This window comes from Electrophorus electricus, chromosome 20 (genome assembly GCF_041902795.1).
Source record: "Electrophorus electricus isolate QZ-2024a chromosome 20, ASM4190279v1, whole genome shotgun sequence".
Taxonomy (NCBI): domain Eukaryota; kingdom Metazoa; phylum Chordata; class Actinopteri; order Gymnotiformes; family Gymnotidae; genus Electrophorus; species Electrophorus electricus.
Window position 1 is genome coordinate 18,000,001 of NC_137516.1, and position 14,085 is coordinate 18,014,085.

General features: G+C 42.6%; 1 protein-coding gene across 3 annotated transcripts in view; it reads right to left on the reverse strand.

Annotated features, from left to right (window-relative positions):
* The window catches only part of tnr (tenascin R (restrictin, janusin)), a 111,618-nt gene that overhangs the window by 57,363 nt on the left and 40,170 nt on the right, over window positions 1-14,085 (reverse strand). The window lies entirely within an intron of this gene.

Below are 14,085 nucleotides of genomic sequence, written 5' to 3' on the forward strand. Positions count from 1 at the left end.
GAACTTTGAGACACATGAAATCATTTTCTGTTATCAGTGTGGTTTTTCCTGCGGGAGCGGAGCAGCTCGGGTGAAGCCGAGGCACATCACACTTCCGGCCCTGCTCCGCTGTGATTTCTCCCAGAGCTCATAAAGGCAGCCGGAGGAAAGACGTGGGACTGCACCGAGGGGATCTACGTTTAAATTCATAGCCCTGATGTCAGGCAGTATTTACGGCCTCACGTAGAGATTAGGAAAAAAGACGACATTTTTGCCTCACCATGACAACATCACCTGAGGAGGTGGACTTATTATATGGAGGTATTTTATGATAAGATTTCTATGATATTTGAAGTATTATATATATTATATAAGGCACCTTTTAGGGAGTCCATGTTGTCTGTTTGTGATGAATCAGAGAGAAGGCTATTCTGATTTGCTGTATGTAATGCATTAAAGAGAAGGCTGTTCTGATTGGTTGTATGTAATGCATTAAAGAGAAGGCTGTGTTGATTGGCTGTATGTAATGCATTAAAGAGAAGGCTATTCTGATTGACTGTTTGTAATGCATTATAGAGAAGGCTGTGTTGATTGGCTGTTTGTAATACATTATAGAGAAGGCTGTGCTTATTGGCTCTTTGTGATGTATCAGAGAAACGGTTGTCCTGATTGGCTGTCTGCATGAACAAACCAGAAGAATAAAAAAGTGCTTTGTAACTATTTCAATAAAAAAAAAATAGATAGATCATATTTGAGGAAGCGTATAGCACAAAACACGTGTTCACATTTTTATGAATCACTAAAAATGATAGCTGATATACGATAGCTGATATACGATAGCTGATATACAATAGCTGATTCCCAACTCCACCCTTGGACAAATTAATTTCCTTCCTTCTTTTATGTAACAAATGTTAAGGACTGCAAACAGTTGCACTGCTAGACTGCATACAGGGTCTCTTGGTCTGACCTGTTCCAGATAAGAACGGTGGACAGAGAGAAGAACAGACACTGTCCTGCACCGAAACTCTGTGTGCTATTCACGGGGAGCTTTACTCCTCGCAGAAGACCTCAGGAGGTTCTCTGTAAGAAGGCTAATGTTACCCAGTATCCTAGGGTTAGGGTTGGGGCGGGGGGAGGAGGATGTACGGAGAGAAGGAGAGATAGCGAGAGAGAGAGAGAGAGAGAGGGAGAGGAGGCCATAGGGAGAAAGAAGGGGAGAGAGAGATGTGGGAGGGAGGGAGAGAGGAATGGAGAAGAGGATGTAGGTAGAGGAGAGAGAGAAAGAGAGAGAGAGCGCTCACAGCCTCTCCTCCATAGTTCGTAACTCCGTAAATCTTCTGGAGATCTCATTTCCGATGTGTTGATGCAGCAGATAAATTCCCTCACAGTGACCATTTATCACTTGTCATGGGAAACCCGTCTCACCCTGTTTCCTCTAACCAATGGAAAAAGCCATGTCTTGGGAGAAGGGTTCCTCTAATAGCCGAGACTTATAAACAGGGCACAGACCAAGTAGAAATTACCTGCTTTTTCCACAAATTGCACAAATTAACTGCACAGCTTATTACAGTAGAACCAAGACGGATTGAACCACTTCTGACTTAAAAACATGAAATTAGTCCAAATCCCCGAGGGAGAGAACCATGCGAGGGTGACACCTCCAGCCGCCGATGCGCGGTTACTGCACCTACTCCCAGTTTGGGTGTAATGTCACAGTTTAATCTCGCATTTACCGGGAACTTACGGATCAATACCATTTCCATGCTGACATCCAGCCAAGACGCACGCCAAGACACTGCCAGCGCACTCACCCAAAGCATCATGGGAAAGAATTGTATACAGCACTTCCAAATATGAAAGCTGCTCCAATGAACTAAAACTAATGACTTTGAAAAATGACCAATTTTATGTTAATTTAAATGCCTATTTCTGCAAGCATAAATGATTTCGTGCAAAAACAACAACAAAAAAAGAAATCATTTGAGTGATAAATGGGGCTATTCAATTTATAAATTAAAAGATGATTAATTACTTGTCTCAGACATAAAGGCAGGGAGCCAGCTGTGCTTGGTGGGTTAATTGTGTGAAAGAACTAAATGTCAGTTGTTCCTTCAATTCAGAGCTATGAATCCATAATCCTGAAACGCGACGTGTGGAGTATTTTACGAAGCTTGTTTCCTACCAAAAAAGACACATGTCCACAACGTAGTGACAAGACTGCACAACTTCAGTTCAAAGTTTGTCCAACACTGCCCTTAACACCAACACAAATCCAGCTCACATTTATTAGCGTTGGACAAATACAGACAGGGGATCCAGTATTTACGTAAGAGCTGATGTTCTGTCCTTATATATTGATGTCAATAATTACTGGACTGGCAGAGTGATAAATGACTCTAAATCATTCCTGACATATACAATTTCACACATTGTATCTTAATAAGGGTTTTTGGACTGATCCGTTCATGTCATTCCCACTCACACTCTATTACTCAGCTGTAAAAGGCCAGAAAAAGCAATCTCTCTACATATATATGCAAACAGGGCTGAGCCTCAACTCTGATACATGATCTGCCATTTCTTAATTAATCTTGCAGTTTTATGGTGGCAAAGTTTTTGGTGACTGACACTTCCAAGGGCTAAATTTCTTCCCCGGTCAGAAGTGCCTTCGTCTGCTTAAATCGGAAAATGTGTGTAAAGCATGTCCATGGACGGTGGGTAATATAAACGGGTAGATTTTGGAATTTAAGCACTTTTTTAAAAATGCAGTCAGCTTCCCTAAATATTCCCTACACACCTTATATTTCTGGGACGCTTTCCAAAAGCAAATGGACATTCAGATTCGTCTGCACGCGTAACTGGAATGATGTTCCGAGCGATTGGTTAGAATGTCCATAAATATGTCCATAACAGTGTAAATATTATTATAATGTCCATAAATATGTCCATAACAGTGTGAATATGGTTATAATGTCCATAAATATGTCCATAACAGTGTGAACATTATTAGTGTGAATATAGTTATAATGTCCATAAATATGTTCATAACAGTGTGAACATTATTACAATGTCCATAAATATGTCCATAACAGTGTGAATATGGATATAGCGTTCATAAATATGTACATAAAAGTGTGAATATAGTTATAATGTCCATAAATATGTCCATAACAGTGTGAGTGTGAATATTGTTATAATGTCCATAAATATGTCCATAACAGTGTAAATGTGGTTATAATGTCCATAAATATGTCCATAACAGTGTGACTATGGATATAATGTCATAAATAAAAGGCCAGAAAAAGCAATCTCTCTACATATATATGCAAACAGGGCTGAGCCTCAACTCTGATACATGATCTGCCATTTCTTAATTAATCTTGCAGTTTTATGGTGGCAAAGTTTTTGGTGACTGACACTTCCAAGGGCTAAATTTCTTCCCCGGTCAGAAGTGCCTTCGTCTGCTTAAATCGGAAAATGTGTGTAAAGCATGTCCATGGACGGTGGGTAATATAAACGGGTAGATTTTGGAATTTAAGCACTTTTTTAAAAATGCAGTCAGCTTCCCTAAATATTCCCTACACACCTTACATTTTTTGGACACTTTCCAAAAGCAAATGGACATTCAGATCCGTCTGCACGCGTAACTGGAACGATGTTCCGAGCAATTCCACCCAGACCCAATTAAACGAAGTGTTCAAAGCAATCACGTCGGTGCCACGCAGTCCTGACTGTTCTGGAATCTTCTCAAAATGCCATTTAGTTTGGACTACCAGTTCTGGACCCTTCCGCGGCACAGTCCGACTCCAAAATCCTGAGTCTTTTCCAAGCGCATCACCTGCTGGTGCTGCTGAAATCTGGACGCGAGTCGGTTAACAGCAGTGCCTTTCCTGCAAATGTTTTCGAAGGTGTCAGAAGTGTTAGGTAAGATGTAGGTAAACAAATTGGTGCTGCATCCTGATTAATTTTGACTTGTGCCTCTTCTAGTAGAAAGAGGAGAGAAGAAAAGAAAGATTCCCAGCAGCAGGTCATCTACAAGCCAGAAATTCACAGAGTCTTTCATCAGTGGGGTTGGAAGATTTAAAAGTACCTGTGAGATTAAGGGAAACAAATACCCCAGACCTGTCAGATTAACGGAAACAAATACCCCAGACCTGTGAGATTATGGGAAACAAATACCCCAGACCTGTGAGATTAACGGAAACAAATACCCTAGACCCTTGAGATTAAAGGAAGGCAGATCTGGGAGGCAGATTACTCCATCCGGGAGGCGGATTACTGCTTTTCTCCAGCGTCGAAGTCTCAGATACGTTCACAGCTCTTTTATCACCACTGTTTCTTGTGTTCCAACAAAAGGCATGTGTTTGCGTTCAGGAGTTCACATCAGGTAATGTTGAAACAACAAAAAAACTTTAAAAACAATCTCTTACAAAGAAAAAATAAAGCTTTGACAGATGTGTGTTTGATCAAGCCATCAAGCACACTAGCAAAAGTAGTAGAAAATAAAGGCACCGCGAGATTTAGAAGCCCGTTTGTCTGTCCCTTGGCATTTAAAGGGGAATACAGAACACAGAAGATGGGACAGATGACGTCTGAGGCTGTGGATGCAGCCTGCCTTATTAAAGGCCTCGTTAATGGCACGGTGGCTGGTGGCTAAACCAACGTCCATGTTGTGGTCTGCAAAGGTCAGCTGCCCGTTGCCGTAGTCACCGGTCTTGGGATGCATGCCTGCAACTCAAACAAGACACCAGATCTGTGGTTAAAAGCCCTGATAACATCAAGTTCAGCCAATCAGCTGGCCCAATGCCAGGCGCGCTGTAATCCTACCAGAGGGGATAGTAGCTCATTCTTTCAAGGAGAAATACTAGTGATCGCACAATAGCACGTTATGACTTGATGAGTGCAATGTTTCAAAAATAATTATCGTGCAGTAGTTTATGTAGATACTGTTGCTGGAAAGCATAATCTATAGAAAAACAGAAAACTTCTATAGCTGTGTCTTATACGAAAAGGGTTGGAAGCAAGTAGTGAAAGAAAAGGATAAAGGGCAAACTCTCTCTCTCTCTCTCTCTCTCTCTCTCTCTCTCTCTCTCTCTCCCTCTCTCCCTCTCCCTCTCCCTCTCCCTCTCTCCCTCTCTCTCTCTCTCTCTCCCTCTCCCTCTCTCTCTCTCTCTCTCTCTCTCTCTCTCTCTCCCTCTCTCTCTCTCTCTCTCTCCCTCCCTCTCCCTCTCTCTCCCTCTCTCTCCCTCTCTCTCTCTCTCTCTCTCTCTCTCTCTCTCTCTCTCTCCCTCTCTCTCTCTCTCTCCCTCTCTCTCTCTCTCTCTCTCTCTCTCCCTCTCTCCCTCTCTCTCTCCCTCTCTCTCTCCCTCTCTCTCTCTCCCTCTCTCTCTCTCTCTCTCTCTCTCTCTCTCTCTCTCTCTCTCTCTCTCTCTCTCCCTCTCTCTCTCCCTCTCCCTCTCCCTCTCTCCCTCTCTCTCTCCCTCTCCCTCTCCCTCTCTCTCTCTCTCTCTCTCTCCCTCTCTCTCTCTCTCTCTCTCTCTCTCTCTCTCTCTCTCTCTCTCTCTCTCTCTCCCTCTCTCTCTAAAGATGGTCTGAGGTGTATCAGGTGAGGAAGAGTCAGACATAGATTTTGGTGGTGTTAACATCTAGAGCACAGGGGCGTGGGAGACAGGATCTGTGAAATCCCCCTTCAGCCCCAGTGGATCGTTACCAAATAAAGGAAGAAGAGGTTTATTCTCCCCAAAACCACAACATATGCGCAGGAATGTGACGATTAGCATGCCAGCTCAAGTGGTTCTGAAATAGTCTGTAAAAATCGCCTCACTGAATTTATTATTTACGGTGTTCCCAAGGCCATATGGGAAAATATATTTGCTGTGAAGTTAAATGCCATTGCTTCTCGGCTCTCGCGCTCCTATTACTGGTGGGGGGGGGTGTTCTGTAGGATCTGTGGCAGAATGAGAGCGGTTCTTGTTGTGCACACGTCCTGGAGAAAGAAAGAAAACGTCACAGACCGGACGAACAGCTCAGCCCAGATCGTCCTGTTCGCCTTGTACTGGTTTCACGGATGCGCAGCCTGCCAGTTGGGCCTGACGACAGCACACGCAGGAGGGCTGGGCCACTTCACTGAGTGCTAATTAAAAACCACGACACAACCGCCTGAGCTGTAAACCCTGGGGGGGGATGCAGCTCTGATCCGGTGGAATCTGCTCTCCTCTGCTTCCAGTGACCAAGGTTTTGTTTACAGCCTCGTGTGATGGGTCTTTTGGAACACAACGCCTTTGAGGTCGGACAGACCCGACTGCTTGACAGCATGCTCTGAGCCGGGGCGGGAGAGGTCCTAGGGAAGATGGATGGCAGTCCGTGGCACTCTGGTTGGGCCCGATGCCTCTAGTACTGGCACCGTACACTCCCCGTGGACTCAGACTCTCACACCCCCTCACACACCAACAAATGTGCCACTGGCTTCAGGAGACAGCTGGGAACCTCAAATACTTCAGCACAGTACATCACAACTCAGTATAAACACTTACTTAAATACCACATTACTTCAGTACAAATACTGTGTGCACATTTGTTAAGGTGATCCTTATGCAGTGTGTTGTCGTCGGACCTAACATTAGCCCAGACTCAATTTTCAGTGGCAGCTTCTCAAGTTACTAGTAAGCCACATCCTGAGATCCTAATATTGTGAAGATTAATAGTGCGATATTAATCTGTATATTACAAATATCAAGGTTAAGCACACCAATAGAAAACTCTCAGCTATTGTTTGTATATCCTGCCCCAAAAACCCCTGAACTTTAATATTGTGATTTTTTATTATTATTCAAGAACTTTATTAATTTTAATTACTTAATTTTAATTACAAAATTATTTACCATTTTGTCAGATAAAATGTTAGTATTTGTAATTTTACCTATGTATAATTTCTGGGTCCTTTTTACAATAATGATTTTAAGTTAGAATGGAGGTTAGAGGTCAGGGAGTTTATGAGACACCACGATCAGGACCTGCTAACGAGAACTAATGTCATGCATAAGGCCTGAACGAACATGTTCCTGACAGACCGTCTCCATTCGGCCTTCTTACCATCTTTTTTCTGTTAGTGTTCATTATGATACCAGTAATGTCTCTCTGATGTAAACATGTAAACAATCTGTGAACAGTGTGAGTGTGAATATGGTTATAATGTCCATAAATATGTCCATAACAGTGTGAATATGGTTACAATGTCCATAAATATGTCCATGACAGTGTGAATATGGTTATAATGTCCATATGTATGTCCATAACAGTGTGAATATGGTTATAATGTCCATATATATGTCTATGACAGTGTGAATATTGTTATAATGTCCATATATATGTCCATAACAGTGTGAATATTGTTATAATGTCCATATATATGTCCATAACAGTGTGAATATGGTTATAATGTCCATATATATGTCCATGACAGTGTGAATATTGTTATAATGTCCATATATATGTCCATGACAGTGTGAATATTGTTATAATGTCCATAAGTATGTCCATGACAGTGTGAATATTGTTATAATGTCCATATATATGTCCATGACAGTGTGAATATGGTTATAATGTCCATATGTATGTCCATGACAGTGTGAATATGGTTATAATGTCCATATGTATGTCCATGACAGTGTGAATATGGTTATAATGTCCATATGTATGTCCATAACAGTGTGAATATGGTTATAATGTCCATATGTATGTCCATGACAGTGTGAATATGGTTATAATGTCCATATATATGTCCATGACAGTGTGAATATTGTTATAATGTCCATAAGTATGTCCATGACAGTGTGAATATTGTTATAATGTCCATATGTATATCCATAACAGTGTGAATATGGTTATAATGTCCATATATATGTCTATGACAGTGTGAATATTGTTATAATGTCCATATATATGTCCATAACAGTGTGAATATGGTTATAATGTCCATATATATGTCCATAACAGTGTGAATATTGTTATAATGTCCATATATATGTCCATGACAGTGTGAATATTGTTATAATGTCCATATATATGTCCATGACAGTGTGAATATTGTTATAATGTCCATAAGTATGTCCATGACAGTGTGAATATTGTTATAATAAGTCCATATATATGTCCATGACAGTGTGAATATGGTTATAATGTCCATATGTATGTCCATGACAGTGTGAATATGGTTATAATGTCCATATGTATGTCCATGACAGTGTGAATATGGTTATAATGTCCATATGTATGTCCATGACAGTGTGAATATGGTTATAATGTCCATATGTATGTCCATGACAGTGTGAATATGGTTATAATGTCCATATGTATGTCCATGACAGTGTGAATATGGTTATAATGTCCATATGTATGTCCATGACAGTGTGAATGTGGTTATAATGTCCATATGTATGTCCATAACAGTGTGAATGTGGTTATAATGTCCATATATATGTCCATAACAGTGTAAATGTGGTTATAATGTCCATAAATATGTCCATAACAGTGTAAATGTGGTTATAATGTCCATAAATATGTCCATAACAGTGTGAATGTGGTTATAATGTCCATAAATATGTCCATAACAGTGTAAATGTGGTTATAATGTCCATAAATATGTCCATAACAGTGTGAATGTGGTTATAATGTCCATAAATATGTCCATAACAGTGTGAATATGGTTATAATGTCCATAAATATGTCCATGGCAGTGTGAGTGTGGAGATGGAATATGGTTGTTCATTCTTTAAGATTCTGATGTCTGAGTAATTGTCTTGAAGCTCCACTTTCTGAAACTCCTTGTGTAACAGTTCCACACTGTAATGCGTGTAAATATACAGGCAGCGAAAACCCCTCAGAGCTGTCAACAAACTGTCAACTTAGCAAAGGTTGGCTTTTTTAAGAAGAGGAAAAAATACAAACATTCCTCATTTAATCTCTGTTTGAAAACTTGACAGATGATGCATGACCTCTGGATTATGGACTAAGCTTCGCAAACGTGATCTTGCGATTGTATTATTTCCTTTACGTGCCGTGGATCAAACACAGATCTGGGCCCAAGGTTCCCTCCGCTCACTCCTGGACAAGCCTGCCGAGATTAATGATGCATTCAGTCCCTCTATTTGCTGTTGTCTGCTTTGACGAATGGCACGTATCACCTCCGTGGGGCTCAGACAAATATAGCCCATGGGAAAGGCAGCCAGTCACACCGATCACCGTCGCGTCTCAGGTGTGAGAGTGAGCGTAGCGGGCGGCCCAGCACTTTGACCAGGTGTTCAGAGTACTGCCAAGACACAGCTCAGAAAAGCTCTGTCCGCTCACAACTACAGACACAGCTCAGAAAAACTGTCCGCTCAGAACCACAAACACAGCTCAGAAAAACTCTGTCTGCTCAGAACTACAGACACAGAATACAAACCCTGTCTGTTTAGAACTACAGACACAGCTCAAAAAAACCCTGTCTGCTTAGAACTACAGACACAGCTCAGAAAAACCCTGTCTGCTCAGAACTACAGACACAGCTCAGAAAAACTCTGTCTGCTCAGAACCACAAACACAGCTCAGAAAAACTCTGTCTGCTCAGAACTACAGACACAGAATACAAACCCTGTCTGTTTAGAACTACAGACACAGCTCAGAAAAACCCTGTCTGCTTAGAACTACAGACACAGCTCAGAAAAACCCTGTCTGCTCAGAACTACAGACACAGAATACAAACCCTGTCTGCTCAGAACTACAGACACAGCTCAGAAAAACTCTGTCTGCTCAGAACTACAGACACAGAATACAAACCCTGTCTGCTTAGAACTACAGACACAGCTCAGAAAAACCCTGTCTGCTTAGAACTACAGACACAGCTCAGAAAAACCCTGTCTGCTCAGAACTACAGACACAGCTCAGAAAAACCCTGTCTGCTCAGAACTACAGACACAGAACACAAACCTTGTCTGCTTAGAACTACAGACACAGCTCAGAAAAACCCTTTCTGCTCAGAACTACAGACACAGCTCAGAAAAACCCTGTCTGCTCAGAACTACAGACACAGAATACAAACCCTGTCTGCTTAGAACTACAGACACAGCTCAGAAACACCCTGTCTGCTCAGAACTACAGACACAGCTCAGAAACACCCTGTCTGCTCAGAACTACAGACACAGAATACAAACCCTGTCTGTTTAGAACTACAGACACAGCTCAGAAAAACCCTGTCTGCTCAGAACTACAGACACAGATCTGAAAACCTGTCTGCTCAGAACAACAGACACAGCTCAGAAACCCTGTCTGCCCAGAGCTCCAGAACTCAGCAAGGGGCTTCAGACTGCTTTCTGGCACTTCCTAACCCTGCACACAGGCTGGACGCACACAGGGAGCCACTTCTGAACACAAAGTAATTTATATAGAGTCTGAATGCAAATGCAACTTGATTTATATAGACTCAGAATACAAAGATATTCAAAAACTAATCAAATGCGTGTGTATGTGTGTGTGTGTGTGTGTGTGTGTGTGTGTGTGTGTGCGCGGCAGACGGAGGGTGTCTTACTTTGCTGAGCTGTCCAATAAAAGCTAAATTTAAAACAAAACAGAAGCATATTGAAGGTGCTCATTAAATTCTGGTTCTCATGCGATGAGCACATATTCACAGTATATCCGCTAGCCTTGTCTTCTGAGCCATTCACTCATCTCAGAGTAATATCATCTCCTACGGCTGTTTGGCTAATTGGGAGACACCACACTCCAAACATTGGCACAGCAGGGAGCAGCTGGGTGAAATAACATTGTCCTCCGTCAGGGAAGGTCACACATGTCCTGCACACCTGTCAGTGTCATGTGATCATTGGTCACACCAAATGATGTCCACCTGACAAGGAGGTTTTCATTTTACGTCGCCAAATAGATTCCAGTCAGCTCTGTTACGTGTGCCATAACTAGACGCCACATTAGTCGTCTAGGAAACACAAACCTGTTTGCGTGCGCAGTGAACAAAAAGGGGGCCAGGTGACCTTTGAGGACCATCCTTCATGCTTGTAAAGAAACACATAAGGAATGACAGGAGTCTTCTTTTAGAAACATCCATGTTGGACAGGCTTTGATTCACCCAGGTGGGTTTGTAAAAAATGCTGAACTAGGACACCTGCCGATCGCTCTTGCCCAAATCTCCATTGGAACCTGACCCAGTGCGTTCTCCAAGAAATTGGTGGGATTGCTTGTTTTAAACTACTCCGTTGCTCTACTCATTGTAGCGGCCTATTGAGGACAGCGATGAAATTTGCGAATGTATTTTACCAGATCTGATTGTCACGAATGTAACAGATGTTACACCGTTACACGTTATTAACCCCAGAAACAAGGATTTCTTCCACTGTCCTGGGTGCTGATGTGCTCCATGAGGCTCCATGAAACTCTGTGAAGCTCCATGAGGCTCTATGTGGCTCCATAATGCTCCGTTAGGCTCTGTGAAGCTCCACTATGCTCCATGAGGCTCCATTATGCTCCATGAGGCTCCGTGAGGCTCCATGATGATTCATGAATCCATGATGCTCCGTGAGGTGCTGCTCCCCCTGCTGCTCTGGATAAGCGTGCCTATAAGAATCCTGATGTAAGTGGAAGTTGAGCTTGTGTCTTTGGGAACCTTTTCCTCTTATAGAAACTGAAGGATAAAACAAATCCTGCTGCCAGTAACCTAATTCCTCCAGACCCACTACCCAGAGCTGCTCCCAGGGAGAGCCACTCATTTATCTCTTTGTGGTACATTGGAAATAAATTGGTGCCCTAGTGACAGAACACTGGCCACATCTGTCTTCAGAGGCTTCAGAGTGGATGTCATGTGATCTCATGCACACTTAAAGAGGTCAGCAGAAGTTTTTGGAGGAAGCATTTAACACGACAATGACTAAAGCCATGGATTTTTTTTTTTTCAAAAGGCCAAACACCCGCCTCCTGGCCCGCCCCCTGCCAAAGGAGAGTTCTAGCACCGTAGCTGGCGTAGACCCTGTGAGCAGCGACGTCCATCGTCCGCTTGGAGCGTGCCCAGGACAGCCTGGCCTCGGCTCCATACCTCGCTCGTCCTTGCGCCAGGCCGTTCCTCCAAACCGCTTCTCAGAGGGCTTGTCATTAATTACGGCCTGCAATCGTTCTGGGATTGTTGTTGTTGTTTTGTCCTGCTGCCTCTTCACACAGCCAGGTGTCCACCTTCTACATCCCATTTTCACATAATTAGTTTAGAACCATCTGTATCTAAGCACAGAGGCTACCTGACGCCTGGCAGGAGGAATTTACGCGATGGAAAGGACGCAAACAGCTTCTGCCTCGTTACCGCCTGCCAGTGATACGTCTCACCTCGTAATTACAGGGATATACTTACTGCGAGAACACACGGGAGACAACACACTTGTTTGGAAGACGCTCAGCTCCGTCGTATTAGACAGTCCAAAGCGTCCATTCGGAACGGTATGTTCCCTTTGCAGTAATCAGCCGCTTAAATGGTGCACTCTGCATAAGCTCTGCTTTCCAAATCTTCCAGGCAACTGTCGAGTGTTCCTCAGGCATGTTATGTTCAAACTGCGCGGCGTTTCCACTGCCTGGCTTTGGTCTTTTTCCTGCATTTTGCTTTTTAAAATCAACGTTATAACCGCAGTCGAAGGAATTTAGAACCAAAGAATTTCTCATATTGGTTTCCTTATAGGTGACAGGGAAATATTGCTTTCTTTTATTATTATTATTATTATTATTATTATTTTACATTTTCCCAAACAATGACTTGACTTTACTTACTTTAAGAGAGTTTTTCTCAAAAAATATTCTTGGCTCCAGTTTTCAGACAGAGAAATTCAGCAAATATTTTAACTTCAGATTCATTAGACATGGGAATTAACGAAGAAACCTCCTGCCAGGGTCAGATTACCTGGTTAAACCAATTTTTAAAGGTGCATGTGTGATATATCCGGAGGATGTAAACGCAGCTCCGTATGTCTAAACCACACGGATTATCACTACCCATGCAGTCTTGGTGTCACAGCTCTGTCTCACCTGTCCTGACTTTGAAACTCCCTGCAATCAGACACACCTGTCCCTTGTTCGGTTTCACCGCTCTATGTACACGTGATCTGTGTCACGTCGTTCTTCTCGGTGACGTTTCGCGGTTATTGTCGCTTTCCTGTGCGCGTTTTCTTGCAGGCCTGTGACAGATTTTTTTTTCTTTTCATGCCACCGACTGTAGTCTGTATTAATGTTATGCTTGCACCGATGTCGGAATCGGTCACTTTTATTTTCGGTAACTCTGGCCTCGGTTGTTAAGGTTTGTGTCTGTCTCGTTACACCTGCTCAGTGGGGGTGGAAAATATAATGACCATTTAGCTGACAGATCCGCCGGAGCTGATGAGGCGCACGGTGAAGGCAGAGGAAGCTTTTCCTCCAGAGGGTGACCCCGACACCTATGGCGCATGCTCGGTATAAAAGAACAAACAAACAAACAAACCCCGAAACAGCCGAAAGCGCTGATGCACATTAAATGTACAACATCCGTCACAGCTAAGCAATTGCACAGCAGAGTTTACATACGCTTGTCAACGCCCATCAGGCCCCATCAAGGCTACGGATACAGGCCAGCAGCTTGTGGCGTGTACCTAGTACCTGCTCAATCTGTTACCATAAGGCTGCCTGACAGGGCTGAATGAAATACGCAAGGCCGTCCCACGCCAAGGGTCTATTAGTTTCAAGATCAGAAAGCCATTCGCGACATTGACCTGCTGCAGAACAACAACACAGCGAGGAGATTGAGCGTCTCTCTCTACAGTCATTACCCACCAAAGACTCCGGAAATAGCCCACACCTTTTTGAATCCTGCAGTCTCGGAGGTTTGGATGTTTCTTTGTTTTTCGTCTTACTCTAAAACTACATTTTATTACCCGTGTTTGCCTGAGATGCTAATGTACATTAATTAATGGCATCTACACTATGCTGAAATATATATATATTTATTTATTTTTTATTATTATTATTTTTTTTATGTAAAACTACTTTAAATCCAGCGAACAATCAAAAGGGGAAAAAAGGTTGTTTTTACCTTTTCATATTTTCAAG